General features: G+C 46.2%; 1 protein-coding gene across 1 annotated transcript in view; it reads left to right on the forward strand.

Moving 5' to 3' along the window:
* Positions 1 to 27,223, forward strand: part of RALGAPA2 (Ral GTPase activating protein catalytic subunit alpha 2) — a 278,311-nt gene that overhangs the window by 201,994 nt on the left and 49,094 nt on the right.

Here is a 27,223-nt window from a genome sequence, read left to right on the forward strand (position 1 = left end):
TAAATCAAAGAACGTAGCAAGTGCCACCAGAGAAGCACAAATGGTGTTCCAGGAGGTCGGGGGAGGGGGACATTGCGTCTGGTCGGGAGGACAGGGAAAGACACCCTCAACAAAGTTGTACTTGAACTCATCAGTGAGAATGGCTGGAAATCCTTTTGTCATTTTCCCAAATCATTAATATCTCCTTCTCTCATTTCTGGTCTTCTCTCTAAAAACAGAAGAAATTTCACTAGTGTAATTTTTTTTTCTCCAACATTAGTTGGCATGCTGTCATCTTTAAATTCAGGCATGACCCCTGACCATAAGAAAAAGAAATTAAGGCAACTTCATAAAATCGCTGCAAAAAAAAAAAAAAAAAAAATCGCTGCGAAAGGCATCTGACCTCCTAATAAAACTCAGGATCTCTGTTTCTAATTAGTATTGGTAATGATGATAAGCGTATTGTGTTTGACCTCTGTCTCTGTACTTCTCGCAACCTTACCATCAGTGACATGTTGCTGGAGAGTGGGGGTGAGGAGTGGGTGAGAAATATAACGTGTGAATAGATACAGTTCATGAAAAATACCTTTCATTAAAATCCTGGTCACTTCATTGACAGATATTCTGTCTTTAGGTCAAAAAAAAAATACATATGCCATGTGGCAACTCGGAATTATCATAGAAATTAGTAGTAGAAAAGAGCTATTAGGTCCCATCTGGTCCCTCCCCGGGGGCCTGGGCAGCATTATCCCCTCGGCCTGTTCCCTCCTGCTTTGTCCGGTGGTGGTGGTGTTTGGGAGAAGGCGTTCTGTGCAGTGATCTCCACGGCACTCTGGACTTAATCTTACGGCTGGTGTCGATTCAGCCTTGCGCGTGGCGTTTTTATTTCACACACTCTTAGAGAGAGGTTCTTGGCAGAAATGAGAAAGACCTTTTTAGCAATTGGTTTGTCGGTTTGCATGATGAGCTGGACACTCATCAGTCAAGGACGTTGGACCAAGGCAAGAAAAAGCCATTTGCAAACAGGAAAATCCCGTCTTGTATAAGTCCATTGTGATTTTTGTCACGCCACCTTCTCCACTTATGGAACTGCTTGTTACAAGAGCCATGCTTTGCTGTGTTGTTGGACACTGCTTTCTCAAGTCAGAATTAACGTGGCTTCAGAATAATCAGGTTTAAGGGAAAACGATATTTGTAAAAGTTCAAAGGATAGGATTCAGCATCACTTTAAAAACTCTCCAAGCAACCACACTTGACTAAAGTGGGTGCCGGCTTAGGGCTACTGATGCCAACATGAGTTAGAAAATGCTTTATTCCAAAATCACTCATAAAATAGCCAGGTCAACATCTTGGAGGATGACTTAGCACAGAAATTAGGAAAAAGAAAGTAACAAAACTTACTATGTTGGTCATTATAAAATGTTAAACATTTTTCTTTTGCGTTATGCCTTGAGAAGATGTCATTGGTACTAATAAATTATTTGAAACAAGAAATAAAATATTATAAATAATCTTTATAGAGATGTAATTAATGGGGAAAGCTTTGCAATCACTTAACTACTCTATTCTTTAATTTCTGCCTGCAAAAGAGCTAATATTCAGGCTAGAAACCAAAGGTATGAGAAGAAGAAAAGTTAGAAGTGGAAAAAATAAGAGAAAAGGAAGGTGGGAGTGTTTGTATTTTTGTTCTTTAAAAAATTACTAATTTAAAAAATTTTAAATATTTATAGATATCTGCCTAGGCTATTAATAATGAATTGCTCTTTTAACATTTTGTTAATACATCCTGGTCCTCACATGCTTTAGCAAAAGTCTAAGCTATTTGGTGTCGCAGCTAATGTCTGGAATTCGCTGCTTCACTGAGATAAGCCCTAGATTTGAATTTTGAAAAACACTGAATAACCTAACACATCCTAACATGGGTGTCTTCTTGCACTGATTCATTTACCAAACAAATAGTCAGTGTGGACTCAGGATCTGCCCAGCCCAGTGCTGGGCTTGAGATCCACGGGGAGCAGGCGGGCATGGTCCTTGCCCCGCGCTACCTTGAGAAGACAGGCAAACTAATCAAGTTCCAGGGCAACTGGGGAATGGGGCTGAGATGGCCAGGGAGAGAGCTGGTGGCCGAGCTGGGGGGATGCGAGAGGCTCTGTCCCCAGAGAGCAGGGGCGGGTCCCAGGCGGAGGGCACAAGAGTAAACACAGGGACTCAGAGTGTTCTCAAGTGTTCAGCTGTAGGAGTGAGCTTCCAGCAGAGATGGTCTTCTGAGCGGGACCAGGGGAGCTGAGGGGACCCTAACTTTCACCTCATGGCCACCTTGAAAGTTCACATCCTAGGACAGCGTCACAGCCGCCTGACACCAGGGGAAGAGGTCAGGAGTGGGTGTAGGGTCCACTACCCCAAGCCCCTGAAAGCCCTCCCAAGGGCTGAGAAGATCAGTAATACCTGGGACACCCCTGAAACCATGGCTGGCTGTATAACCTCTGGGTCCCAGTGCAGAATGAAAATGTGGGGTCTTTTATTCAAAAAGCAGGGAAAGTGCCTTTAAAGATGCTAAAATATAAAGCTTTTTCCATTCTCCTGCAGTTTTTCTCTGACTTGTCATGGTGTTTTTTAATTTGCTATTTATTATCAGTTTAAGTAAACAAATACAACAAATTTAGATTATTAGCATTAATTTTATCATTCTTTATATTGTGCAGTGCCAGTTTAATATGCAAATATAAAAGCATTTAACTCATGTATGAAATCACCAAAATCACCCGTTCGTACTTCATAACTTGTACGTGGATATATTTTGTTTTGACTAGGACGGTGGAAACATGGCACAAAACTAACTTACCTGGTTTTATTTCACTCTCCCTATGTGCTAAAACTTACCCTCAGTTTACGGACGAGTCAGGAAGAGCTGACCGGAAAGGGAACCACGGTGCCGTTTTCCCCTTTCCTTCTAGGTCATCATTCTTAGAGTAAATTGTTGGCTAATACAGGGAAGTAACACAACTAAAGGACACACAGGGTTCCTTGGCTGTTCACGTTTCTTAGGACACCATAGCCGCCTTTCTGCGTTCACTGCGAGTTCTCGTTCAGATGGAGAGCATGGCCTCCGCAGGGAGCCAGCTCCCCACCCCAGCTAGTGACTGATACTCAACTGCCTTCAAATAGTGTCCACTGAGATTCAGTTCTGTATAATATCTAACTAGTTCTATATCAATTTTGTTCAGTCATGTTCAAGAAAATACAATGTTTGTTATTAAGCTGGGGACTGGAGGCATTGTTGGAATGAATTTGCCTTTTGGAGATCTTTTCTCAAACAGTAACTCCAGCTTAAAGTCAATATCAGAGGCGTTCTCGTTTGGGGTACCCTCGGCTAAGTGATCACACAGTTGCAAGTGTGTGTTGAAGTCTCACAGGAGACTGAAAAATACCATTGTCTTATGTGATCCAAAAAGAAAGTGAAGGCGGTAGGGGTGTTGGGAAACCGCCCTCAGTGATGTCTCAGCCGGGCCCCTGTGCCTCCCAGGTCCCTGGTCACCTCCTCCGTGGGGGGTTCCTAGTCACCCCCTCCGTGGGCCAAGTCCAGTCCATCGAGTGGAGACTTCATCCTGCGGCCCCCGCCCTCCCGAGCAATGAGGGCCAGCTCACCTGCTATCAGCTTTTCCTGCCCTTCGTGGGCAATCAGAGGGCCCAGGCCTGTGTCTGGAGGGCTGTGGATTGGGAACTTGCCACACGTGGTGTTTACAGGTCCCAAGCCAACTCGAGATTACAAAATCAGACCACGGTCCGCTGAGAGAGGTTTCCAGAACCATCGGGCCAGGGCTCCGTGCTCCTGCTCGGAGAGCTTGTGTCACGAGAGGTTGCTATGGCCCGCGGTGTGCCCATTAGGAGGAGTTCTCCCGGAGACACACGGATGGTGGCCTTTGAAAGTGCACGTCCCCTCCGGGGGCACAGTGCTCTCAATTATGTCCTCCCTCCTCCCTGGAACTGTCGTCATTGATGGGAGGACCCAGCTGACTAGTTGGCCTCCGCTCTTTCACAGGTGAAAGTTAGTTTCATTTTCAATTAGCAGGTAGACTTGATGATTCCAGAGCGTCTCTCTTAGACTCATGACTTCTTCATATCTTTGCTCAGTCGTGTTCTGAATTTACACACTTTCAAAAATGGCCCCTCTTCCTAAAGCCGTAACCATCCTGTTTCTTCCCTCTCCCCTGGACTTTTGGTTATTTCTCCTGGGAAGACCTTACGTTCCTCCATTTGTCTTCACACACTTAAGTGTAGGAGAAGGACTCAGACGGGACCGCGCAGAGCGAGTTACGGATCTGTCAGCATTTACTGTGCTCTCCCACGTGCCAGGCACTGTCCCGGCCGCCCGGAATAGGAATATGAACACGATATTCCAAGTGAGGAGACAGCATTTGCTCGGACCAAGCTCTGGGAGAACGCATCCTGTTTGAGAACCACGGATGCTTCCGTACGGCAGAGTGTGGGACGGACACGCACACACACAAAAACACACACACGTGTATATGCATACACACATATGCACGCATACATACATACACACATACATACCCACACACATACATACACATATACAAACACGCATACACACATGCATACATACACACACATATACACATACATGCACACACACGTGCACATGCACACACCTGGGAAAGATAGAGGTGATGAAGGCATTGCAGGGGCAGCGGAAGGGGTCCTGAGGGGAAGTGAGGGCCTGGTCTGTGGCCTCATCGGGGGAGGATGGGCGCCTCCACCAGGCAGGTGGACTGATTGGGGTGGGGTCTGCTAGATGTGCGGGTGTGGAGGGCAATGGGAAGAAGATTAAGGCCAGACTCCCTGGAGCATCACCTTTGAAGAGTAGGCTTGGAAGGAGGGGGAGAGAGAGAGGTCGGTGGAGGAAAAGGAGAGAACAGTTTCCCAGAAAATCGAGGAGTAGGGAAGTGGAGGGTCACCTCGGCAGGGCAGTCAAGCAGGACGCATGTCCCTGAGGGGCTCAGCCATGGCTGGTACCAGAGTGCCCAGTCTTCACCTGGAGAACTGGGTAAAACAGGACCCAGAGCAGAATCACTTCAGGAAAGAGGCAAACACATACCAGGTAATAGCAGTACCTCCGAGAAAGAAAATGCTCGCGGGTGGGGTCAGAGTGCGGGGGATGGAGAATGCGCCGGGTGGGGCACCGCAGTCCACGTGGGGGCGTGCGCTGTGCTTTTCTAATCCCCCTTCCGAGCCGCCCGAAAGGTAAACTAGAGCTGTGATAGGGGCTTCGGCTACTCGATGTCGGCTCCAAGGTACATCCTAATAAAGGCAGCAAGCATTTGATAAATTCTTGGCTATCAGACCCTCTCTCAGAAGACAGAGGAAGCAAACGAGGGGAACTACTCTCTTGGATCCATTGCTCAGCGACGTGAAAGGCTGACTTGAATGTTGCAGAGAGTAGCGGGTTTGTCCCAGAGTTTGTACAAGAATGGGCGCAAAGCGCAAGCAGACCTGTGCCCTGACGCTCTGGAAGCACATTTCAAAAAGTAGAGATCAGATGAGGAAATGGCATACCGTAAATCCCCTATATACGAATGAGTTCCGTTCCGAGAGCACGTTTGTAAGTCCAGTTTGTTCGTAAGTCCAACAAAGTTAGCTTAGGTACCCAATTAACATAATCGGCTCTATAGTACTGTACTGTAATAGGTTTATGATACTTTTTGCACAAATAATACATAAAAAACAAACAAAAAATAAAACGTTTTTAATCTTACAGTACAGTACCTTGAAAAGTACGGTAGTGCAGTACAACAGCTGGCATACAGGGGCACGTTCGCATCTTTGAAAGTTCAAAACTTGAAGGTTCTCATGTAGGGGACTTACTGTATTTCCAGGGGTGGCTTGAGCCTGTAAAGGGGAATATATTTTGTTAGAAAATGAAAACTTTCTGTGAGAAAGAAAAGGGGGAGGCGCCAGGCGAGCAGCCAGTGGAGCCGCGTGCGGTCTGCGGAACATCGGGTTAAGAGGGTCGCTCCAAGCGGTGCTGCGTGAGGCCCTCACCGTGGACCCCATCCCACTTGTCCTCCAGCTTCTTCCTCTGGGAGGTGGCAGAAAAGTGTCACGGTGTATCAATTAAATCTCAAAGTACTGAGAACACAGTAATTAAAAAAAAAAAAAAAAAAAAAGAATTGGCCCCTGCAAGTAACCATACCCCAGGTTGTAGAACAAATTTACAACAGCGATCTCAGAACCATAAGAACTGTTTCATCCGAAGTCATGTAAATTAAGGATGCACCCAGAACTGAAAACAGGAAAAGATTTTCCTCGTTTTCAAATAGAATTAAGGATGAATTTTGGAATGTTGCCTGGGTCCCTTGTAAAATTGTTAGACTTGATAAATATTAAATAGCTTGTGAGCCTCAAGAAAAGAATGAGTTCACATAGAATAAAGTATCCCAAACATACTCATGGTGTTTGATAAGGTCACTGTTTTCAGAGGTTAGAGAAAGCTTGTAAATATAAATCTTAATTTTGGTAAAACACGAGATGAAGTATCGTAATCAGCTGGCAGATGGGAGAGGGTTTGGGCCCCTGGGAGCTGGGTGACTTCACTGCAGCCAAACCTAAATGCATTCATTCACAGACACCGATCAACTGGGGCCCGTGCCTCTGGTCCCGTGTGGGCCAAGGCTTGGCTCAAACCCTCTTCCATCTAGCAACTTTCACAAAGGTCTAGAGCACCTGTTTATCAAAATAAATAACCACTTTTAAGGAGAGCTGAGAGGGCTAACTAACTTGACCCAAGGCAAAATCAGAAATGAGGATTATCTCAACAGACAAGACTTCCAGACCCAAACCAACCAGATGAGACCGAGGCCGTAGCCTGAAAAGCCACACCTTGGGTTTAGCTGGGTCCCTACAAGCCGAGGGTGCTCAGCGTGGCAACAGGCGGTGTCTGCGACAAACACCCGAGGATCGTGGTGGAGCCCAGATTTGAGATGAGGGACGTGACCAGGAGGAGCAAAGGCACGGTCCCTGTGCCCCTACAGCCTCGGGTCACATCGTAAACGGGGTGCCACTCCGGGACCACATCATAAGAGAGCCCCACCAACCTGCAGCAGGTACAGAGGGGCCTTACAGCTCAGGGAGCCCATAAAACCAGGAAGGAGTGGTCCCAGGAGCTTCGGGGGTTCAAAGAGGAGACAAGACTGCAGAATGGGGAGCAGTGAACAGACACAGCCGGGAATCAGGTTTTAGCTCAATGTCAAAGCAAACATGCAAAACCAGAGCCCACAAACGAGCTGCCTGCAGGCTGAATCCAGCCCCCAGATGGGCTTCCTTTGAGCTGTGCTGGCCTCCAGCATTGCTCATAAAAATTGAGTTTGTCAGCCACGTCGAAATCTAGATTTCTGATATTTCTTGAAGAGTCAGAACCTCTTGACCCCACTGGGCCTCCTTTGCTGTTGGCAACAAAGGCAGCAGTCAGCCTCCTGACCCGCTGGCCACGTGTCCCCCCCCTGTTCACCACAGCCCCCTGGACCACGGCTCCCCGGCACTGGGGCCCGGAGCCCCAGCTGGTCCCCCTCGGAGGGAGAGGAGGTGGTTAGTGGGCCACGCGGGGGGAATAGTGCCCGGTCCTGGGTGAGAGCCCAGTAGGCGTCACCGCAGTTGTTACTGTCACCACGCTGCCAGCCTGGCGCCCGTAAATATCAGAGTTACAGACCTCTGTTGTAAAATGTGGAAGCGCTTGTCTGTGGAGTTAGGTCTCAGAAGTACTTTTCAGCATCGCAGGTGCTCGGACGAATTCTGGAGACCGCTCCTCCCTCCCAACGTGTAGAAGGTGCCCCCTGGGTGGGGGGAGGGGGCATGCTGCCTCCACCCCTGGGGCCCGGGAGCCAGGCCTGTGAGAAGCACGTGTTTGTGCAGGGGAACCTTCAAGGAGGGTGAGGGAGACGCCACTTTGCTTTTCCGTTTTTGCTGCAGATTTATGACTTATCACTGTTAGGCAAAAAGCCATCCCTTCAGGAAAAGCCAGTGTAAATCTAACAATCCGTGCAGAAACCGGGCTGCCGCCTGGCTTCCCACTCAGATCCCATCCTTTGCAGGGGGTGCTCCTCCCCACTGCAGGGCCTTTGGGCATGGGACCGCCCCCAGGATTCTCCTCCTGGCCACGCTGGTGGCCTCCGCCCCCAGCGGCTGCCCCCAGGTCTCCGCTGTGACCCAGATGCCTCCCCTCCCGCAGCCGTGCACGCCCTCCACGCGCTCCCTGCCAGACCTGGCCGCCTCCTGCCTCTTCTCTCTCCTGATTGTACCAGAAGCTGCCCATCCTGTTGCTGTCCCTCCCACATATTCCTGCTAGGACATTATGCAAATGTTTGTGTGTGAAGGGAGAGACAGAGAGAAAGAGATTGATTTGGTTTAAAAACAAAAACAAGGACTTCCCTGGTGGCGCAGTGGTTAAGAATCCGCCTGCCAATGCAGGGGACACGGGTTCAATCCCTGGTCCGGGAAGATGCCACGTGCCGCGGAGCAACTAAGCCCGTGCGCCTAGAGCCTGCCAGCCACAACTGCTGAGCCCACGTGCCACAACTACTGAAGCCCGCGCGCCTAGAGCCTGTGCTCCGCAACAAGAGAAGCCACCGCAATGAGAAGCCTGCACACCGCAACGAAGAGTAGCCCCCGCTCACCACAACTAGAGAAAGTCTGTGCATGGCAACGAAGACCCAACGTAGCCAAAAAAATAATAATTAATAATTAATTAATTAATTAAAAAAAATTTTGGAAAGCAGAAGGCAAAAACAACTCATATTTTGTAAAATTGCAATTTTTTCAAAATTGAAAACCTTTATTATCCAAGAAATATAGCTCTACAGAGTATGTATCTCTTTATGTATAGATAGATACATTTTTAAGTCCTTTTTGCTCATTTTTGAGTGTTTAGTTTACAGCCGGATCCCCAACACTTGGAACAGCGTGCCTGGCACAGAGTAGGTGCTCAATGCACAGTTCCTGAGTGAATCTCGTTGGCAAAAACACATAGATGGTAGTAGTCAAGAGAAAAACATGTTAGCATTTTTACTGAAAAATTGGATTTTGTGTGTATTTTTCATTATGTTGAACGATAGAGTATTTGGGGCATCTTGCTTTTCTTTTGCGTTCTAAATAATAATGCTTCCATCACCACCCCAAAATGTTATTGAAGGACATTTAGGTGGAAATCCCGACAATTAGAATGACGACTTTATATTTGATTTTTAAATTAATAGAATTTTATTGAGAGCCATGAAATGTAAGTGACAGCTATTCAGTAATCCCACATTCTTAGAGCTGTAAGTTTAGTTAGTTAGAGGGAGAGATGGATTCAAACAGTGTTAAGGTCAGAGAACAGCAGCTGGGAAGGAAGTAAGAAAGAAAGGAGGAAAGGCACAGTCAGGAAAGCCCGGGTCTGCGGGGAGGGGAGTGGCCCTTCAGTCTGGAGACCTTAAATAACGCAGGCCTCAGAGTCTGTTTCTAAATCCTAAGGACAGGGACGTAGTCGCAGGGCTGTTGTGAGCCCCGGGGAAGCCCTCGCAGTCCAGACTCAGCCACTGGCCAGGCCGCGTGGGCAAGGCTGTCAGCTGAAGTCACTTGTTGGGGAGTCTGCAAACTCTGGTTACAGCTGCGTGTGTCAGTAGCTTTAAGGGAAGTGTAATCAGCCAGAGAGATTAATTTGCATCTCAATTAGAAAAGAGTCGGGAGGAAGCACTAGGGTCTGGTGCTGGAAGGTTGTGGAAGAAATCTCACCAAGCACAAAAGCCTGGCCGCCCGTCCTCCAGCTGAGTGGAGGACAATATCGAGTTGCGTTTCCATAGGGACCAGAAGCCTGCTGGGCCCCGCAAGAACCTCGGTTTGCACCGTAATCATTTGGTCATGATGACACAAATTCCGCTGTTGTTCCCAAATACATTTTGCTATTAGAAAGATGTTAGAAAAGTGGAAATGGTCATCCTGGCAAAAGCAGGCAAGAGGGTATTCGCTGACCCCTACCCACCTTTTATCATAGTGCCGCTAGGATTTCTGGGTATTTCACATTTATTAATGTCTGAATATCCAAAGAGCGAAAAGTCATTCCATAGATGACGAGGTTTCCTTAGCATCCGGATGGTTATTTTGGGACTGGCACAGCTTCGAAGGGAGCCATTATTCCTGATTCTGCCACACTCTTCAGCAGTAGGCAAACAAGAGTATGAATTTTAAAATGCAGGTGAGGAAGAAATATGGACTCTTCTTGCCATGGAGCGTGGAGAAAATTCTGGCCATTACAGGTCTTTTTATAATCCTAGCGAAACAACAAGAGGGATCCCTAGCCTTAACTGTAAAGAGCACAAAGTGGTATTAATTTAAAATTTTTCCTTCATGGATTATCTAGTGGTCATTTTCACAGCCTTTGATATCTATACCTTTCAGAGAAAGTCTCCTGGGTCTCAGAATTCTGTGCTTGAGCTTGGTGAGAGCTGAGCCCGCCTGAGCCACCTAACACGTCAAGTCCCTCTGCCAGAACCAGGGGGTTCACCTTTGGCGTTTTTGGAGGAAGATGTTTTTTTTTTTAATTAAAAAAAAATTTTTGGCCTCACCATGCAGCATGTGGGATCTTAGTACCCCGACCAGGTATCGAACCCATACGCCTTGCACTGGAAGTGCAGAGTCTTAACCACTGGACTGCCAGGGAAGTCCCTGGAGGAAGACTTTTATTTCTAGTCAATTTTGTTCTCTCTCAAATAGTTAATTCATTGGTTTCAGCTTCAAAGTGAGAAAACAACAGAAGGAGAAAAAACTGAATCCTACATTATAAACTGTTGCATACAAACTGAACTTTTTTTAAAAAATCAGGGTTTTAATTTCATCCTCCCATCTTGGAGAGGGGAAGACAGGAGCTTCCTAAGGACAGTCTCTTCCAGTGCCCACAGACTGAAATAATACATCACAGTGAGACATCAGAACCTCTTAATCCAACATTAATCAGATTTCAGTTTACTAATTATCGGTCCCATTTTAAAAGGAACATCATGCCATAAGCAGCATCCCAGAACGTTAAGTTGACTCTGCAGTTGTAAGCAATATATTTGAAAGTGAGACTTTCTGTTATTTACATCTCCAAAAAGGATAACACATGTCTTGTTATAATAAGAGATTGTGCAAAGCCGAAGAAGGACAGAGTAGCGAGTCCAAATGGTGACCCCTTCTGGGCCCGTCTGCCTTAGTGTCAGCAGCGAGGTCCCAGCAGGTTTCAGCGCTGGAGTAATTTGCAACACACTCCAGTAAATTTTTTAATCAAAGCGGGATAGTCCTTTGGTAATCTGTGGGTGAGAACAACCCAAATGCCATCATGTTAGCCTTGAAACAGTGTCCTTTCTAGTTCACTCTGTGGAATGAGTACTTTGTTTTGTTTTGTTTTTTAAAATAAATAAATAAATTTATTTATTTATTTATTTATTTATGTCTGCACTGGGTCCTCGTTGCTGCGCACGGGCTTCCTCTGGTTGCCGCGAACAGGGGCTACTCTTCATTGCAGTGTGCAGGCTTCTCACTGTGGTGGCTTCTCTTGTTACGGAGCACGGGCTCTAGGCATGCGGGCTTCAGTAGTTGTGGCACGTGGGCTTCAGTAGTTGTGGCCTGTGGGCTCAGTAGTTGTGGCTCGCAGGCTCTAGAGCGCAGGCTCAGTAGTTGTGGCACACGGACTTAGTTGCTCCGCGGCGTGTGGGATCTTCCCGGACCAGGGATCGAACCTGTGTCCCCTGCATTGGTGGGCAGATTCTTAACCTCTGCGCCGCCAGGGAAGTCCCTAAAATGAGTACTTTGAATGCTGTGCTTCGAATGTTTCTGGGGTCCTGTGCTTTGAAAGCATTTTGACTTTATTCCCTGAGGCTTGACAGAGACCCTTGGGGCCAGCGGGGGGGAGGTAGAAGCTCTAAGGATCAGCGCCAGTGCCTGCACCACTCCCTCCTCCACCGTCATCACGATGGACTCTGGGTTGTATTTTGCACATGCCTTTAACCTGAGAGATACACAGCTGCCTCAGTTCAAAATGCCACAATATTTTAACCTGACACCTCCTTGGACATTGCTCGTTATTACTTACAGACACACATCTCGTATCACAGATGTCCAAATGATCTTCTCATCATTTTCATCAGAATCACAAAAATGAAACTATACAGTATTTAGTGATTTATGATATTTCTCTTTCTTCAGCTTATTTCTTCTAATGCTTCATTCCAGTCTCTGAGCTTCCTAATTTAGTCCTAGGATGTAAAAGAGCACCAAACGTGTCCCTCTGCTGTGTCCACCCGTTTAAACTCCCCGGTGCAAAGCTTTCATCCTTAATCCATCCGTGATCGCTGTAGAGGCTGCCTCCTAAAAAACGGGGTTTGCTAGTCATCTTAAGCCAGCCCTTAAGATGCCAAGTCCCTTTGGTTCTGCCTTCATTTGCCTATGAAGTGGGATGTGAGTCTATGGGCACATCCTGGCTTGGAGGCAGCTGTGAGCCTGGAAGTGCAGGCTCATACCTCCACAAAGGGAAGCAGGCATGAGCGCTGATGGGATTCTGAATTTATAAGCGGAGTTCCAGAACTCCCCCAGGGCCTACTTTTCAAAGGCAAATTAGTATGTTTGCAACTTGATCCCTGGGCAACTTTTGACAGTTGTTCTAAGAATAATAAAACAGATGGACAGAATAGATTTTGGGGTCTCCATCCAAACTGCCATCCTCAGTGGAATTTAAAGAAGGCAAAGACTCGATGGGAGCCTCTGCCACTCACCATTGTGTTCTGCCTTCGACACCCAAGAACCAGAACTTTCTCCCAGAAGATGAAAATCGTCATCATGCTGTTCCTCCTGAGGAGAGTTCAGCTTGGCTGGGAGAAAGTAAGTAGGATGTGTGTTTCCTTCACATTTTTAAAATGATATGAACTGAACTGAGATAAATTGAATTCATACTCCCAAGAAATCAATATGAGGTTTTAATATGAGGAAGAAATGGAAATTCGTTTTAAGTTTAAGGAATATTTTCAGAGGATTTTTGACCCCTTTAAGTAAAGGGGAGCCTCTTTCGAATGTCTTGGAAATACTGTCTACTCATTAATTTGGGAAAATAGAATTTACGCCTCTCTGACAGGATAAACATTCTCTGCATATAACCACATATGTGCACATCAGAAGTCTACATCAGAAAACAGCATTTAAATTATCTCAATGAAGAAAACATTATTTCTGTGTTTTTGTGCTATAATTTTGTCCCCCAAATGCCTATATATTTGTGCATAAACACAGCACATAAACTACTCTACCTTTTGTGGAATTTCAGACTTCTCTGACTGTTGGTTTTAGCTCAGATCAGGATGGGATGTGCTTTCCTTTTAATTTATTGGCTTCCTCTGAGATAAACGTCCATCCTCTTCAATCACTCCTTTTCCTGGATTCATTTGCCCCAATTATTGCACTTTTGGCCGTCAAGAGTACACAGGGTGGCAGATCAGCTGTGCTTTAGGGGTCCCCAAGCTGCTTGAGCGACCGACCGTGAGGTACACGTACTGGGGTCCCCCAATTTCCTCGGTGGGGTTGTCATTAGACCAGTTGTTTAACCAAAGCTCCACTGATGACAACTCAGTAGGAGAGTAAACTTTTTTTTTTTTTTTTGAGAAGACACATTTAAAACCTGTTGCTAGTTCTCATGTTGGACAGTATCCCTGAGCATCACAGTGGACCCTCCTGGTCAAGTCTCGATTCTGACTAAGAAGCTTTCGGGGACATTCTCTCCCCTCCTCAGCAGCGATGTTCCTACCAGGGCCAGGTGCATTGTCAGGTGCGTCTTTTTGATGTAGTGCTCAAATTAGCAGGTGATGCCTGGGGGCTGGCCTCACACAGACCTTGGGTTTCAGTTTCAGTGGAAAGTTCTTTGGCTTTTAACAAGTATCTTTACCTCGATCAGTTTCCTTATCTGTAAAATGAGGATGGTAATTCCTCACAGACAGATTATCGTAAGGATGTATGGAGTGAAGTATATATAAAATGAATCAATCCACAAAACATAACCCCAGTCTGGCTGCTTCACCCCACCCCGGGTTGGGCATCCTCGTCACTCATCTCTCCCTGGGCTATTGCCACAGCCAGTCCCTGTCTCCCTGGAAAACTCACCAGCAGCCAGAGTTTTCCTCTAAAATAGAAATGAGAACATGTCACAGTTCAGAAGCCTCCAATTACTCCCCCCTTTTCCCTGAGGTAACGGCTAAGGCTGTAGTGCCAAGCACAGCCTCCTGACTGTGTCTGGCTTGTGCCCCGCGTCCGCCCCAGTCTGCACTCAGCCAGCCTGCTAAAATGTGGGTCAGACCACGTGGCGGCCCTGCCCACCCTCTCCAGGGGCTCCGCCTCACTCAGAGTCAAGGCCGGAGTCCTCCCGCGAGGCCTGAGTGCCCAGTGCCCTCGGCCGAGAACGCTGGTCTCCAGATGTCCACTGGCTCAGCCTCCCCCCGCGCCAGGACCTCCTACGCCTGTGCACACACCTCCACCGCCTCCCGTGCTCACCTGCACCCTATTTACTATGTAAATTTACTAATTCACTTTACTCACGTCCCGCCCCCGCACGTGAGGGCAGGGGTTTTGTCTGTTGTGTTCACTGAAGCTTCCGAGGGTTGAACTATCCAACCTCAGGGACCTCGAGGGCACCAGTGGGGCGCAGGCCAGGAGGCCGCCCATGCAGGCACTCTCCAGGTGAATACCAGCCCTGGGTGTGGCCTCCGCACCTGTCACAGCAACCACATTTTGTTCCGTAAATACTTGTTGAATGAATAAATTCAGCCCCTTGTCATCACAGAAAAGGTTGCCAAATTTAGAACATTTGTCTTTCCATCGAAAAGAAAGATGAGTAATTCATCTTTGTGTTCAAGAGCTTTTATAAGAACTTTCCTGGGAGATAAAGATCAAACCATCACATGGTATGAAAGATTTGCCTCTCCTGCCCTGCCTCCATACACTAGATGGGAGGGGTGATACTCTGTAAGAATAAAATTCAAAACGTCGGTCCCGTGGTTAGGACTCCGCACTTCCACTGCAGCGGGCGTGGGTTTGACCCCTGGTCGGGAAACTAAGATCCCGCATGCCGGACAATATGGCCAAAAAAAAAAAAAAAAAAAATCAAAACTTCAGCATGGAGGGTCGTGTGAACCTCGATAGAGCCCCGTGTGGTGAACGAGGTAGCTGGGCTCAGCCCCGCCCAGCTCACCCTCAGGACCGGTCCTGACCCGGCCGACTGCAGATGACAGGGCAGGAAGAGTGCCTCACTCAGGCCGTGTGTTAAATCTCAGTGAAGCTGAATTTCCTTCTCAATTTTAGATCAAAAGATTTTAATTTTAGCAGAATTTTAGAGTTTTAATACAGGTCCTAGCCTGTTCTCTCACTTTGGAGGCCTGCAGGATAAAGTCAGGTCATCTGCAGAGGCTTGAAAGGGTGGTAGTGGAGGGGGGAACTTGCGCGTCCTCCGGCCTGGCTGGGCTCAGCTGACTGGTTCGCACACGGGTCTGGTGCCCGCGCTGGCACAACTGGACCAGCTGCAGGCCGGCCAGGCGTCCTCGCTCTCTGGCAACCTCCCCACTTGGCAAGCTGGGATCGCCTCACAGCAAAGTGACCTCCCAGCAGCCAGACTGAACATACGGCTGCCCAGAGCTCCCAGAGACCCAGGCAGGGGAAGGCACGAGGTTTTTCCCCATCTAACTTTGGAAGTCCCAGAGCTGTTGGCCAAGGCAGGTCCCCAAGCCAGCCCAGACTCAAGGGAGGAGGGTCAACCTGCCGAGGGCAGCAGTAGCCTGCCATGCAGGGAGGGGGACGGCCGGCAGGCACCCCAGCCTGGCTTCCACAGAAAGTGTGGTCTGACCACCTGGGCCAGGACACATCCTGATGCACCTGCCCCACACGTTGGACAAAGACCACATCTTCCTGGTCTTTTAGTCTCCAGCATCCGACCTGATAAGAACTCAGGGGGTGTTAGATCAATTAAAATCTGAAATGCAAGCACTTTAAGGAATTTCTAATAGGGAAAAGTGGACTCTAGTACCATCTATTTCATGACACTAGATGTCTTTATGCTGACAAGGAGGAAATGACTTATAATGGATCCCAAAGAGAGATAAATGACTATAAATGACTTCTTGATCCAAAGAATTTAATCATAAAAGCAATAAAACTGATTTCACTCTGCTTTCCTGTCCACAGAAACACACATTTAAAGGGTGCATTTTGTTCTTAGCTTAATTTCTTTGGGTTCCTTATTTTCATTTTAATCTGCTCTCATTAATCCTTTATTTAATTTTATATTGCCTCCAAGAATCACGAATTGTGAAGTACTTCATAATTTTACTTGACTTTTTTAGATGATTTTATGTGTTTATGCCTGTGGACGTTTGTCTTCACAAAAATATTTTGAAAGCCGTTTATATCATTGAGATGCCCTTAAGGAGAATGTCAGTTTGGGCCAATTTTTAAATGTTCTGCTCTAAGTGGGGGGAGGGATCAACTTGGAGTGGGGAAAAGGTTTTTGTGTTTTTTAATAAGAGTTGTCCTCCTGGCTTTGGCGAACCTCTCAGACGTTGGAGGGATATTCTCGAGGAACGTGCACATTGTTCTGACAGCTTCTGGACGTGGCCTCTGGCAGTTCTCTGTGGCCCTGGTCTGTCTGCCTTGAAGGAATGCACAAATGCCCATCCTAGGCTTCCGTTGCCATGTTTTTTATAAATCCCAAGATTTCACTTGGCATCCTCGGCTTCTCTGAGAGGTACTGTGACAGCCGACACGAGAGGAGGTGGCCCCAGGCCCCGGCGTTTGGCCCGGCTCTCCCCCCGCCACGTCCGTGTGCCCCGATGCACACGGCACAGGAACTCTTCCAGGTGCTGTGAAGGAGCGCTGACCTTCGTGTGGAAGCGCAGCCCCCGGCTGCGCCGGTCAATACCGGAGCTGTCTGCTCTGCCGCTCACCTTCCTTGTGCACAGCGAGACCCTTCTGCGAGAGGGTCGATAGCTCTAATAAAAGGCAGCCTGCAGCAGGTCATGCGAGGAGGCGCTCAGGTGACAGTCCTGGGGCTGTGGAGGCCGCAGCTTGTGGCTCAGATTCACAGCATCCTTCCTAGGACCACCTTCCACGTGGCATGTGTGCTCCTTACAGCCTCGCCCATGGATATGCATTCCGCTGAAGCTTATCAAGGTCGTGGGCTGCTGGGGGCCTGTGTATGTGAATTTCAGACACACGTTTCACCCCCTTCCCACACTCTACCAGCTCTCTCTCTGCTGCTCTGGATCTTAACTGCCTCCTGGGCTGTGTTGTCTAGTCTTGAGCCTTGTGCTGTAATTATTTCTATCGTGGGTTTTTTTTTTTCTTTTTTTTTTTCCTTTGAAAAACACAGCTAAAGATTTTCTTTTGTTTTTTTTTATTTTTATTTTTGGCTGTGTTGGGTCTTCGTTGCTGCGCATGGGCTTTCTCTAGTTGCGGCGAGCGGGAGCTACTCTTCGTTGCGGTGCGCGGGCTTCTCATTGCGGTGGCTTTTCTCGTTGTGGAGCACGGGCTCTAGGCGTGCGGGCTTCAGGAGTTGTGGCACGTGGGCTCAGTAGTTGTGGCTCGTGGGCTCTAGAGCGCAGGCTCCAGACACACAGGCTCAGTAGTTGTGGCTCACGGGCTTAGTTGCTCCGCAGCATGCGGGATCTTCCCAGACCAGGGCTCGAACCCGTGTCCCCTGCCTTGGCAGGCGGATTCTTAACCACTGCGCCACCAGGAAAGCCCTCTGGGTATTTTTTAAATGTTAAAGTTTTCTTTTTTTAATCTTTAAAATCCCAGTGAGTAAAGAGCATTCTTATTCCAGCAACTGCTTGCCCTCAAAAGATCGTTAGAAGATAATGAACATGGTGTGTCCCTCCCATCTCTGAATGGCTGTGACCAAGAGAAAAACTGAGGGCTGAAGGCCCGGCTCTCCCGGGACCGCTGGTGCCTCAGGAGCCCCCGCCAGGGGACTGGCTCTTGAACTGCTGCTGACTGTGCATCCTCCGTAAGCAGCGGGAAGTCAGAAAGAGCCCCTTCCAGCCCTCGCTTCCATATTTACTTATCCTGATTTTGTCTGTGGAGCTCTGGATGCTACAGAAATTAAGGGCTGGATGTAAAGACAGCAAATAGACGGGAGATAATGAACTTGAACCAGGTACAGCACTGGCTGCTGTGCCAGCCCAGCCTTCGAGGAGCAGCCGCGGTGGCGGGCAGAGCCCAGGGTCCGCTGCTGCTGCCACTCAGGGAGGACAGAGACTTCCTCCAGGAATGCAGCTTTCCACATTAAAACATGCGTGAACTCATCAACGAGTTCCACACCGTATTTTACACAGAGTTCCTCGGGATATTTATCACTGTACTTCCTTAAATTTAACTCTCCTGGCATGAATCCTTGTTTCAGTCTTTATAGCCTCTGAAACTCTGCGACAGGTCTTGTCACAGATCTGCACGCCACGGGCAAACGCGTGCTTTCTATTTTTCATAAAGTACCGACGTCACCTTGGGAGACCCCCTGAGCTGGCTGACTTGCAGGAAGACTCGGGGGAGACCAGGTTTGCTCTGAGTACAAGGCAGTTCCCTCATCGTATTTACACACCCCCAACCCTAGGAAATAGAGACCGAAGTGCTTTTGCTGCTGGAGCTGATCTGTCCATTAAATGTCTTTTACTTAAGAGCTTTTACAAAAAAAATCTTGCTGAAAAAGTGATCAACAGATTCTGAGCATCTCATTCACACTCCCAGGCCCCAAGTCTGAAAATGACAAGTCTAAAACGCAGTTGTTTTCATCAGTTTACTCGTTCAACAAAATATCCGTTGGCCATTTCCTGTGCTCTTGCTGAAGGTCACAAGTGGAAGGCAGGGTACCAGGACCCATCCTCACGGCTCCTTGATGAGTGTGGAAAACATCAGGGAAAAGAGGGGTCTGCAGAGCTTCCTAATGGCTATGCCAGAATTCAGCCCGGAGCCCAAAGTGGAAGGCGTCCCTAGGAGGGGCCTCGCACCTGGCATTTGGTGGGCGACTAGGAGTCAGGGGACTTGATCAAAGGAAGGAGTAAACGCCTCCAGCAGAACTGAGCTTTCAGGAAACCTGGAACTTTCAGGGAACTTAGTGGTCTGGGGACCCCACATGCCACTGGGAGGGCATACCCACCCATCACCAGTCATCAACACGGGGTCCCCAGGGCTCCACCCCTACTCCCCTCATCACCGCCAACCCATCTTGCCGCGTCTGCCAGTTGCCTTCCAACCCCTGACAATGGGATGCACTGCTGCGTTAGGCATCGGGAAAAACACAGCTAGGAGGTGAAGCAACTGCCGCCTTGGTTCCAGGAAGAGCTTTCCCCCCTTGCTCTGTCCCAGGCACTACCAACATCACGCATATGTACCATCATTTGGTCCTTAACAGCAATCCTGTGCGGAAGGTATGGTTATCCTGCTTTAGTACATTATGCAAACATAGTACAGTGTCTTATTTAGTAAAGTCTGTTACGTATCTGATTTTATTTGAAAATGTAGTTGAGGGCACCGAGGCCCAGAGAGGTTAACTAACCCGCCCGAGGCCACGCAGCTGTGTTAGTGGTGAGCCAGGACCTGTACCCCACAGAGGCTGCCGCCACTCCCCGCGGTCCCTAAAGATGCCCGTGGAATCGTGCAGACATTTCAGCGCAACTTTGTAGAGCACGTCGGGTGTGTTGGGTGGATTTCTAAGCTGTGACTTACAACCGATTTTGATAAACCACACACACCAGGATTATGTTTTAATGAGACTGAAGGCATGAGAGAGCAGACCCGCTCTCGAGGCTGTTGTGGAGACACAGGACGCCGCTGTCGCCCCTCTGAAGGCCGGCATTGTCGCCAGGCTCATTAGCATCCGCGCGCGGCCGGCCGTGGAGCTGGCTGGCTTACCAGCTGTTCCTGCTGCTCCGCACAATGTTGGATGTGTTCAGCTCACTGGGTCCCTGTCCTCGCCGCCGGAGGAGACAGCCTTTCCACTGGGGATACCCACGTGGCTGCCTGTCAGCGGTGGCACCGAATAAAGTAATAGGCCTTCGCATGGCATATGGTGTCTGGATTCGTACAAGATGCACAACTCTTCTGCTGCTAATGCATGATGACTCATAGCATTGCTAATTTTTCAGACAAAAGCTGACTTCCACACCCACGCTTTTAACCCCTGCGGCTAAAAAGTCTTCAGTTGCAAAGCTCTATCTAGAAAGGTGGCTTCTGGACCGCTATGTAAAATGTGTTACACTTACTGAAAGCATCTGAATGTCTTGCTTTGCTTTGGGTTGAGGTTAATTTTAAATTTCTGGACCTTTTTTCTTTCCTCCAGAGAAAGGGAATTTTTCAGCTTAAACTCTGTTCCTTTCTCACAATGGAAGAGTCTAACAGTTTGGTTGATTGATTTTTTTTAAGCTGTTTTATTAGAAAACCAGTCCGAAGGCACCATATTGGTAGAACACTAGAAACTGTTTCTAAATTAACTTTCTCGTTTAAAAGTTCCATAGAAACTACGGCTGATCCTGTATCGACTCTGTGTATGGAGCTTTAGAATATCTCTGAGTTACAAGAGAATGTTGGTTCTTTTGTCGAATATGGTATTGCAGTCTCTACTGTACAAAATGCACAGCTCATTTAAATAATCAAATTCTACCAAAGCAAATTTAGACTGTAAATTTACATGAGAACATTTTTTTCAAACTATAATATAAATATGTGGGGATAGTCTAAAAAATGTTCCTACTAAATTATTTAGGATCAGTTGTGCTAATAGATGTCTAAATCTGAGATTTTATGTACTAAAATAAGGCAGTTATTTGCATTTATACAATCAGGACCCCCTTTGAATTAATGATCAAAATATTGGTTCTTTTACAAATAATCCTTCATGGAACATTTTATTTAAACATTTCAGAGTCAAGAATGGCCAACAGAAATGATTAGACAGTTTCTAATTATGGACTGAATCACTGAGTGTTTTGTAGTCAGTCTGGCACATGAGAGCTTTTGCAATCAGAATTTGGCGAATGCATGAATTTTTAAAGGAACTTCACCCTAGGAAGATAATACAGATTTTTTTTTAATTGATTACTTTTTGCAACCCCAAAAGATTTCTTTGGGGGAAGGGACTGGAGACTCGTATTCTCCTTATTAATATTTCCTTTTGGTTACATTTTGAAATCCAAAATTTTTGCCTTCTTTTCTACAGATGGGAATTCAGATGTGCATCTGACTTCTTATAAAAGGCATTCTGTTTTCAGAAAATGAAACAGAATATATAAACTTCCTAAATGTGCTTCACTTTCTAGATCTTAGTATTTGATGTGGTTTTCCTAGCGTGTTTCTAGCGTTCTTGCCCTCACCGTTGGAAGTGAGCTGGCGTGTATTCTGTGAACCCAAAAATTCATTAGACACTTAAAATGCACCATGACAGCGAAATTAAAACGACACAGGTACTGAAGTTTTAAAAATATTTTCCTTGAGCTTACCAAGGAAAGGATTTCCAGTTTTGCTTCTACTGCCTGGAGTTGGAGAGCCATGTTTGTCATTAATAGTGCCAGGACTTCCGTTTTTTTCCTGTTTCCACTCATTTTTATGAAATGTGGGTGCAATGCAATGGACTATCCAAATAACTGCATAGGGATAGAAACAGGGACACTACTAAGACCGAACTGTTGGTCAGTAGTTTGTATCTGCAGGTGACCAATAAAATGTTCTCCCATCAGCTGAGTTACCAGAAGCATATGCGGAACCAGAGGGCAGTTTGGGGCAGCGGTGGGTAATGTGCAGAAGCACAGCCTGATCAAAGGTGCCTAAGACGAGGACCACTGGCCCACTGTTCTGCTCTTAGTGACAGCCCTGCAGAATAGGGCCGTGTTCATCCAGCCACACAGATGGAGAGAGTGAAGCTGGAGATGCAGGAGTCTTGGCCAAGGCCCCACAGCCTGGGCAGGGCCAGGATGGGAGCCCAGGCCAGCCTGACTCTGAGGCCTCCCTGCTATTTCTCAGTGGTCCACACTTTTGACCTAAGAACAAGAGGCCATCAAAATTATGTAGCTTTGATCTTCAAAAAATTACAAATAGAACTACCATATCATCTAGCAGTTCTCCTTCTGGGAATACATCCAAAGGAAATAAAAACACTAACTCAAAAAGATACATGTACCCCCATGTTCATAGCAGCATTATTCACAACAGCCAAGACATGGAAACAACCCAAGTGTCCATCGATGGATGAGTGGATAAAAAAGTGGTGGCGTATATATATGTATATGTGTGTATACACACACACACACACACACACACACACAATGGAATGTTACTCAGCCTTTTATTTAATATTTGTTTTAAATTTATTTTGTTTATTTATTTATTTAATTTTGGCTGTGTTGGGTCTTCGTTGCTGCGTGCAGGCTTTCTCTAGTTGCAGTGAGTGGGGGCTACTCTTTTTTGCGGTGTGCGGGCTTCTCATTGCGGTGGCTTCTCTTGTTGTGGAGCACGGGCTCTAGGCGCGCGGGCTCAGTCGTTGTGGCTCGTAGGCTCTAGAGCGCAGACTCAGTAGTTGTGGTGCACGGGCTTAGTTGCTCCGCAGCATGTGGGATCTTCCTGGACCAGGGCTCAAACCCGTGTCCCCTGCGTTGGCAGGCAGATTCTTAACCACTGCGCCACCAGGGAAGTCCTACTCAGCCTTTTAAAAATGAAAAAATTCTACCATTTATGACAACATGGACGGACTTTGAAGGCATTGTGCGAAGTGAAATAAGTCGGATAGAGAAAGACAAATACTATATGGTCTCACTTTCAGGTGGAATCTTAAAAAAAAAAAAAGAAAAAAAACTCATACAAAAAGAAATCAGACTTATTAACAAAGGCAGGGGGAGTGGGCGGAGGGGGAATTGGAGGAAGGTGGTCAAAGGAACAAACTTTCAGTCATGCGATAAATAAGTTCCGGGGATGTAGTGTACAGCATGGTGACTATAGTTAAAAATATTATGTTGTATATTTGAAAGTTGCTGAGAGAGTACATCTTAAAAGCTCTCATCACAAGGAGAAATTTTTTTTCCTTTTTTCTTTTCCTTTTTTTCTTTTTATTTTATCTATATAAAAAGATGGATGTTAGCTGGACCTTTGTGATAATCATTTCACAATACATGTAAATCAAACTGTCACAGTGTATGCCTTAAACTTGTACCGTGATGTATACCAATTATTTCTCAGTAAAACTGGGGGGGGGAAAGTATATCGCTTTTAAAAAGCGAAGCAGTTCCACTCAGTTTTAGCCTATTTCATCATTATTGTTAACAAGAGGTCTTAGCCCTTTAAATCTTGATTTTATGGAATAAAGATGACCACAAAACTATCATAAATTCGAATGGACCCTTTCTGATACCATATGTACATCCCTTATACCTAAGTACATGTGGCTTCCAAATTAAAAAGCAAAGAAAACATTAAATGTAAATATCCTCAGTGACCTATCTCACAACAGAGTCTAGCTCAAAACAAGGACCTGATTGGCATGACTCATTGTGCTTTTGCTTTGATAAATGATTGAGAACACAGTTCTATCAAGGTGATATTGGGTCTTGCAAGCAAGACGTTTATTTCTATATGTTGACGCTATTTATATTCTACCTCTTTCAAAAATAGGTTTTAATTTGCAGTAAAGGTCATGTGTCCTGAGAAAGAGAAAATCAAAGGAAGTAAGGGCCCAGCACCACGACATGGGGCATCCCAGTGGGGGCTGTGGTGACAGAAGCAGGGGTCCCCGTTAACTACTGTGACCTCTACAGCTGCACTGTAATGTATAGTTTTCAGTTTCTGTTAATGAGATTATATTGTCTACATTGGAAAACATAATACTGTAGATCATTCTAAAGAAATATGTTCTTAGTTTCAAAATGTTATGTTCCAGACAGTAACATATATTTAGAGCAAATTTTTCCCATGAAAATAATTTCTCTTCTACCCATGATTCCAAAAAATATCTTTTGAGTTGATACACAAGTCCATGTGCAGCAAAGGCTAATTAGGACCCTAAAAGGAAAAAAAAAAAAGTTGAGAGTTTGACATAGCTGAAAAAGTAAAGAATTAATTAGCGATATGAAAAAAAGTATCATTAAAAAAATAATCTTGATGCCCACATTTTCTGGATAGCTGCTAGCCCAAGCACCTGACATTTTGCATCTCTGTTTTCCTGTAAAGATAAAAGGAAACTTGAGTGTCTCATTCTCAATCATGCACTGACTATGTGACAAAAAAAGTGTTCCGTTCCCTTCATTTCCATGACCAGGCATTTTCGTATTATTGCCCCACTGTCATTTCGCGCTTAACCCTTTGTAGACCAGACTGCTTTCCTCAGCCTCCAGGGACAAGCTGGGCTTGAATGACCTCAGAGGTTTTGTGTATCAGATACTTGCACTCACACTGGTCTTCTCGTTACCATGTTGCAGGACTTGTTGCCTGATAATCCAGCGCTTGGGCAGGCTGGTTTACTTGTGATTCCTGTGTAATCATTCATTTTATGGAGCCTCATTAAGGACTACAAACCTCTGTCCCAATTTAGCCTCGTTGGAGCGTAGGTAGCATCCATCTGCTCCACCCGCGCTGTTTAATTAATGAACTTCGTCATGTGCTCGTTGCCCGTGAAAAGCTCTCTGTCTTCTCAGGTTGTTGAATGGGACCTACGTTCCAGGTTCCCCTGGTGAGATTCTAGAAAGCCCGCCGTGCTTGGTGCTGGCTGTGGACTCACTCGCTTCTGTTAGTCTGGACTTGAAAGCACATTTACTTTTTCTTTCATTATATATTCATAAACCCAAAGGCAGATCGCTTTTTGAGTTAAGTAAATTATTAATCAATTTTTATAATTTCTTGCTCTTCGGTGAGAGTGAAAAAACACACATAAAAGCTCTATTTCCTTTCAGTGCAGTGAAAATATACTTGTTAGTTTGAGATTTCCCCTTCTGAGATTAAAGTTAGAGAAATGCCCAAATACCAAAAATGTCAATACTGTTTTCCAGTATCTCTGTTTTATGGAATTGCCTAAGAAACTTCGTAGCATAGATTTTATTAAAAGTAATAGAATAAAAACTGAATCCATTTCTTCTGGGAAAATGGTAAGACTCAAGTAAAACATTTTTAAAACTTCATTACTTTGGGACTTCCCTGGCGGTGCAGTGGTTATGAGACTTCGCCTTCCAATGCAGGGGGTGCAGGTTCGATCCCTTGTCAGGAGCTAAGATCCCACATGCCTTGTGGCCAAAAAAAAACAAAACAGAAACAGAAACAATATTGTAACAAATTCAATAAAGACTTTAAAAATGGTCCACATCAAAAAACTCTTTAAAAAAAACACAAATAATTCATTACCTTTTATTTTTAGTGTATTATAAAATTCTGTCTGGATTTAGAGGTGTTTTGTGAGCATCAATTCAAAGACCTGATAAATCTGATAAATACAACAAAAGGTATGAACCTAGCTATGTTCATTTATTTAAAACATCTTTTACAAACTAAGACCTGGGGTTTAATCTTAATTTCTAAAAAAAAAAAAAAAAAAACCATACCTGTGGACTGCCCTGCTGGCGCAGTGGTTAAGAATCCACCTGCTAACACAGAGGACGCGGGTTCGAGCCCTGGTCCGGGAAGATCCCATATGCCACGGAGCAACTAAGCCTGTGCACCACAACCACTGAGCCTGCGCTCTAGAGCCCGTGAGCCACAACTACTGAAGCCCGTGTGCCACAACTACTGAAGACCGCATGCCTAGAGCCCATGCTCCGCAACAAGAGAAGCCACACACTGCAACGAAGAGTAGTCCCCGCTCGCCGCAACTAGAGAAAGCCCTCATGCAGCAATGAAGACCAAATTCAGCCAAAAATAAAATAAATTTATAAAAAAATAAAAAATAAAAACCATACCTGTGATTCGTGTGCCATTTCTTAAAGTCTGTTTAATATAGAGATTAAACTCCGATCTACCCTGTCAAGAGCCCTCAAATCCTAGAACTTCTTTCCATCCTGAAATATGAGAGTCCCACATTCATATTGTATTCAGTTTTCTTTTTTACAGGATTAGCTCCTATTCCTATAATGGCAAAAAATATGTCTGAAGATTCATTTCTTCAAAAAAAGCATTTTTACCTACCTCCACCAGAATTAGAGGGAAAACTATATTTGTGTTCTCACTTAATCATTATAAAGTTAATAAATTTGAAAATCAATGTTAAAGTTGTTCCAAACTAAGTACCCCTGTGCATGAGCATAAAAGCAAAAGGGATTAAAGAGCTGGAAGAGTACGTGGGACCAAGGCAGCTAGAACGGCGCCAGGAAACGCTCGCGTGTGGATGAAGTGGGATTATTAGCCAGAAGGGGGCCCACTTGGCTCTCCCTCCCCCAGCGTCCGTTGAGCAACATGTGGTTGGGGACATGGCACCCTCCTTGGCGATGTCCTTGACGGGGGTTGGGGGAGGCCCTGAGGCCCTGTCCACGTGGCCAGATCCAGAACCGTCCCGCCTTGTCTCTCTAAAGGTGCTTGGGAAAATAGCTGCATGATGACAAAGAGACAGGTTGCAAGGTGAGCTCCACACCGTGTTTTAAATTGGGTTGAAATACATGAAATTGTTGACCTTTGACTTTTTTTTGACCTAGTGAAAAAAGACATTGTCAAACAATTTGACCTGATTTTTTTTTTTAAACTTATCCCTCTTTTTTTTTTTTTTAAATTAATTTATTTATTTAATTTATTTTTGACTGTGTTGGGTCTTCGTTTCTGTGCGAGGGCTTTCTCTAGTTGCAGCAAGCAGGGGCCGCTCTTCATCGCAATGCGCGGGCCTCTCACTATCGCGGCCTCTCTTGTTGCAGAGAACAGGCTCCAGACACGCAGGCTCAGTAGTTGTGGCTCACGGGCCCAGTTGCTCCGCAGCATGTGGGATCTTCCCAGACCAGGGTTCAAACCCGTGTCCCCTGCATTGGCAGGCAGATTCTCAACCACTGCACCACCAGGGAAGCCCCTCGACCTGATTTTTTGATTCCCAAAATGTGTATTATACATGAACATCAACTCCATTAACTGTGCAGAGAATTCCGTGTGCGTGGGGGGGCTGTGAGGAGGGTTTGACCACCTGCCAGGACACCTCCCGGAGCCCAGGGCCGTGTCTGAGAGGCTGCTTGTTCCTGGAACCCCCAGC

This window comes from Balaenoptera borealis (genome assembly GCF_965194805.1).
Source record: "Balaenoptera borealis genome assembly, chromosome: 16".
Classification (NCBI taxonomy): domain Eukaryota; kingdom Metazoa; phylum Chordata; class Mammalia; order Artiodactyla; family Balaenopteridae; genus Balaenoptera; species Balaenoptera borealis.